The following is a 5,924-nucleotide window of genomic DNA, read 5'->3' on the forward strand; positions in this document are numbered from 1 at the left end:
TCCCTACTCATATCCCAATAGCCTTTTAATTGTACTAAGAAATCACTAGCTATTATACATCTCTACAAAAAAAATCAATAAACAATTTATATTATAAATCAAAATTTATCCATCAAACAACTTTAATAATATAAACCATTAAGTATAACAAAAAAACCACCAAAGCAAATCCCAAAATGAACTAACGTGGAATCCACAAAAAAAAAATTTAAAAAATAAAAAAATAAAAAAAATCAACACTCAATCTTGATTTGCATCTATAACTAAGTATTAGTTCAGGAAACAAAATTCAACAGTTGATCTTCATTTGCAAGTATACTTCCAAACGTCATCAAAAACCAATCTGCAAAGAAATAGACAAAGAAAAGATTAATATATTATCAATCACATCTAAACTCATATATAAATAATTTTATTTTATAAACCAATTTAGTAGAAATGCATCTAACAAATCAGAACTTCAAAGAGTTGAGGCGATCCTTGATGATAAAGCAACACGGATAACATAAGATGCTAAAAGATTGCAAGAATGCCATATATCACTATCACTAATGGCAGAATATATGGCATGATATGGCACCTACATTGCATATTTCTTCATATATTATACACTGTTTAGCATTAGTTTCAATGCTTTCTTTTATATATTATATAGTGAACAAAGAATACCTGAATGTTTTCCTTGCGATGTGGACATACAGAATAAACGGGTGCATCATGACCCTCAAAAGTATACTGCGTATTCCCTGTAACTGCATCCCACACCTGTAGAAAATTAAACCTTTACAACTAATGTCCAATCCTCTGCATTACTTGTAAAGCAATGACATAGAAACCAAACCTTAATGAGCCGATCCTCCCCGCATGTGACAATAGAAAGTTGTTTGTTTGGGCAAGAGAATGCAAGATCGTTAACACTACCAGAATGAGCATCAATCTGGATAACCAAAAAAAGGTATTTACAAATAATGATATTGTGCAGAGATTTAAAGTGAGCTTTGAACACTGGACATATTGACAGGAAAAAAAACATCAAAGCAAAAGAAAATCAATGGACTCCCAGTTGATTGATTGTGGCACAAACTTCTAGATGGTTTCGTACATCATTGCCACCATGGTAGGAATATATGTGCACAATATTCTTGGAGTATGCAACACCTAAAGTAAGAATGTGATATTAGAACTAACAACATCCCCACTTCATTCTCAATATCCTTCATTGAAGTACATTGTCTAGTGTCAACAAAAAATAATAATAATAATGGATAGTTCAATGTATGAGAATTTTCTTTTGTAGGAGATATTCTTTGCCCAATAGCGGAGATCATGCGAAGCATAGCCTACTCTAGTTCTAGCACCGAAAGAGCAATTTTAGAGGAAGAAAAATCCTCAAAATATGACGAAAAATATTTTTAAGTAGAATAGAGCAATCATGTTAGGCCAACATACCAAATAAGGTACCGTCAGGACTCCAAATCACACGGTTGATAGATGCAGTATAATCATTGGCCAGAGATGCCTGATACACAATCACAAAATGTATCAATGACTCTAGGAAGCATCAAATGCATACTTTTTTCACTCAAAGTTATTTAGTACTAAAGCAACCAAACCTGCAAAAGCATTGAGCATGCTTGGAGTTCCTAAACCTTGAAATTCCTAACAACAAGCCTCTCCCTACTACTGAGGTCCCACACCATGATCTCTCAAGTGTTTATTCCGACTACAATTAGTTATCATAAATCAAATTATTAACATACGAACAAAAACAAAAGAAATAAACAAGCAATTATCCAAATTCCTCAAAGCTGACCAATACAGAAAATGGGGCACAGTGGGAGCTAACCAAGTAGTATAATTTGTTGAACTGGATGGAAATCCATACTCTTCACAGCTGAACCTTGATTTAGGGGTTGTTTGGAATATTCTAAATAAGTGTACGTTTTTACTTTTTATAAAAAGATGTGTAGAAAAGTAGAGAGGAGATATTGATTGATGTGACTCAAAAAAGATAAAAAGATAAAAAATGTGGACTTATTTAGTCTTCCCAAACTTGGCCTTAAAGTCATAACAACAGCCTTGGGCAAATCATCAGAAGAGTATGAACTCTGACCATGGCTCTGAGCATTGTATCCAACAGGCAGAATATTTACAGGCAGATTATTGACCTGTCAACGAGATCATGTAAATGTAGGAACAATTAACTCAACTCCCATCCCAACATGAAAACGTACTTTCAACTAAAGGATCTAAGGAAGATAGGCTTATAAATGAATCTTAGTTCATCTTACCCCTCTTCAAATAGATAACATGTACAGATTCAAAAGGTAAATAACTAAACATAAAACAAGAAGAATAAAAAAGGTAATAAACACAAAACACGAGGACATGCACACAGAGACATAAAGAGGGCTGCTTTGGTGTGCATAACATAAGCCTCGTAGTAAGGAAGTGGTATGATGCTAAGAATGGTCCTAGGCAGCAAATCACATAGTTGCTCTGACATAAAGAAGCTCAATTTTTTGGGTGGTTAGCATGGAAAGGAAGGGTATAAAGGCAACATACTTCGTATAAAAGATTGGTGTGATCAGAAGCAGTGAGGATTTGGCATGCCCTATCTGGGGGGTTTTGGCAACACCAAAAAAGTTAGCTTTTTCGTTTTTTTAGGTCGTATCACCTCTCTATTTTTTTACACCAAAAAAAAATTAAAAAGTCACAAAAAGGTCAAAAAGTCATGTTTTTACTAACTTCCCAAAACACCATTATGTAATTCCGAAGCTGAAATAGTCAACCATATGTTACTACTGTGCCTAGGGGTGTGAAGAGTTTGGTCTGACTTGCTGAATTGGTGGGGAATCAGTTGGGCAACACCTGTAACTATGTTACACGAGCTCTTCAAAATAAATCAAATACCTGTGTCGGACACCCGACACTTGGACAAGGGTATTGGATATGTGTCGGATGCTTTTCAATAGATACTTCTTATATAATTGAATATAACACTATAATTATATTTACATATTGTTGTATAATTGCTATAAACGTCATTTTGATACTATAGGTTACATATAATATTATTTTATCTTACATACCAGATTAAAAATATGACATTTTTTTGCTGAGTCCACGTACCCTTAAATTTATGATTTGATGAGTCTGACCTCTAGATATATACTCGCACCGGACACTCGCACTCAAGTCCATGTAACATAGACCTGCAAATGTAAAGGGGCTGTTGCAGTGGTGGTTGGGAGTAAAGTTCAAGAAAAAGGAGATAAATGGGGATGTAATCGGTTTGGTACGATCGGTATTGAAGTAAAAAAATTTATCGAATCGATAATGTTGGTTTTATTATTTTGAACACCGATACAGACTGTTTCTCCCATCAAAACATACCGAACCAAATAGATTGAAACAGTTTAGCTCGATGCGGTTTAATCAGCTTATTAGGATTTTTCAAATTTGAGTCACTTTTAAATAATCACTAATCTATATAAAAACATTAAGGGTAAATTACACTTTGCACTCCTGTACTTTGCACCAAATCTCATTTTAACTCCTACTTATGAAATCATGAGTCAACCCCCTATACTTCTGGTCAAATTTCATTTTGGTTCTTGCATATGAAATTGTGACAATCAATCCTTTGTACTTTTCGTCAAATCTCATTTTAGTCCCTTGTCACGACCCAAACCCGGCCCTATGGGTTTAGCACCGTAACTGGCCAGTAATCCGAGATTACCGAAGGCCTGCAGAACAGTGATACAGTAAAACAGAGTACAGGGCCTGGCGGAAGCCAAAACAGTAAATAAACAATGCCCAATGAGCTATGACAGTCTGTATGCAAAAAGACTTTTCATACATTCATACATAAACGGTACAGAGCAGTATGCACAATATTTACAATCATTCAGACTAGGGACTTAATCCCTGCATAACAGTACGATAAACAGTCAGTCTATACAAAACAGTGAAACAGTACAGAAGGGGGAAAATCTAAAACACCCCTAAGCCTTAACAGTTAGGCTCGGAACCTCGCAGTGAGGCACAAAGGCTGGCTTGACAAAACTGGAGTAACCCTGACGCTCCTAGCTGCGGTCTGGTGCCTGAACACCTACATATATATATAAGCAGTGAGCTAAAGCCCAGTGAATAACATAAAGCGTAAAGGGGTTAAGAATGAATGTCCTTACAGTATGAAAATAGTTCATTTCAATCAGTCATTCAGTTATTCAGCACAGTAAACAGTCATATGTGGTACATCCGTTAGCATAACAGTAAACAGTAGGTCTAGAAGACCGAACAGTAATGATGGCCATCAGTCAGTAGACAGTAGTGGTTCCAACAAGGGAACCGACAGAGATCTCTGTAACAGTAACAGTAAACAGTAGGTGCTAAGGATGCCACAATACAGTTCAGAATATAGGACATACATTCATTCAGTAAACAATATCAGTTCAGTAAACAGTTCAGTTCAGTATTCAAAGATAATCATTTTGAACATATCTTTACACAATTGTTACTCACAGAGTTCGGGCTACAATATGCTAGAGCGTGCCTCCCCAGTCGCCAACCCTACACAGTTAACAGATTGAACACACTAAGCCACACAATTGGGAAAGATAATAACTTAACCCCTAATGCCTCGGTGTGCTCTACATCTATATCCTCAACAAGATGCCTTAAACTAGGCCTAAGAATGCCTAGAATGGGATGAGGATGCAAAGATGTACATTTAAAAGCATTTTCAGAAAAACAGAGTCCCGCTCGAGCGCATATTTCCCCGCTCGAGCGGTCATGCAACAAAGGTACACGCTCGAGCGTACTGTAAAAGTACTGGATGGGTGAAATCTCCGCTCGACGCCCGCTCGAGCTTGAGACCTGACTCCGCTCGAGCGCCCAAACATCCGCTCGAGCGGACTGCAAAACAGTACAGAGATGCTGGATGCTCGAATTCCACGCTCGAGCGACACTTTACCCGCTCGAGCGGAAGTGCGAAATCTGGAAATTCCAGATTGCACCTCCAAGCTCAAAACCAAGTTGTTAACAACTCAAAACCGATCCTCTTGGGCTCATTTTCTGGAAAACTCTTATAAACACATGGAATAACACGATTCAAAACTCAATTTGAGAAATCAAGGCCCAAGGGTGTTTAATTCAAACCCAATTTCAAACCATTTTCCAAGAACAATCTTCAAACATGACATGCATGATCTTTAAATAACTTTCAAACTTCAAAACATGCTCTAGTGAGCCAATTGATTCCAAAACATGATGAAAGCATGGACTACTCTTAAAACATGGACACGCATGTGGCAATTTTGCCATGAATTCAACTCAAAATCCAACAATTCAAACATGCATGCAAGAATTATGTTCTTTTTCAACATGTATGAACTAAAACAAGACTTAGCTCCTCAATTTGACATGAATCATGCAAGAACAAGCTCAATTCATAAACAAGAGGGTAATTACTCTACCTTAGGTCTTGAATGCAAGATGAACAAGCTCAACTATGCAATCTAATGCTCTAAATCCTTCAATTCCAAGCAATTCTACAAGTGAACTCAAGACTCTCACTTCCTCTCTCTCTCTCTAATTCGGCTGAGTGCTCAAACAAGGCTGAGGAAATGTTTTGATAAAGCATACACAAGGCTTCAAATATGAGTAAACAAAGGCCCCACTAGATGGCAAAAGTGTAATTTCGTCAAACTCTTTAATTGGCTTATTTTAATCTAATTTAATCATACCTAATCAGTTTTCAGATAATTATACCATAAAATCATATTAAATATGACGATCATAAAACACCAATCAGTTCCGGATTCGGCCGCTGATAAGGCCTTCAATTAGCAGTTTAAACATAAAACATGAACAGATCGAACAAACAGTCAACAGATAAAATGCAATTCAAACAGATGTAT

The 5,924-nt window shown here is 36.5% G+C and overlaps 1 long non-coding RNA gene across 1 annotated transcript; it reads right to left on the reverse strand.

Annotated features, from left to right (window-relative positions):
- Positions 1-217: 217 nt before the first annotated feature.
- Positions 218-1,695, reverse strand: LOC145819793 (uncharacterized). The gene is made up of 4 exons (XR_014360566.1): positions 1,450-1,695; positions 842-1,158; positions 670-765; positions 218-343 (listed from the first exon to the last, which is right to left on the reverse strand). It is a non-coding gene; the product is annotated as an uncharacterized LOC145819793 (long non-coding RNA).
- Between the last annotated feature and the right edge of the window lie 4,229 nt (positions 1,696-5,924).

Source organism: Camellia sinensis, chromosome 2 (assembly GCF_055761805.1).
Source record: "Camellia sinensis isolate YWXY chromosome 2, ASM5576180v1, whole genome shotgun sequence".
NCBI classification, from domain to species: domain Eukaryota; kingdom Viridiplantae; phylum Streptophyta; class Magnoliopsida; order Ericales; family Theaceae; genus Camellia; species Camellia sinensis.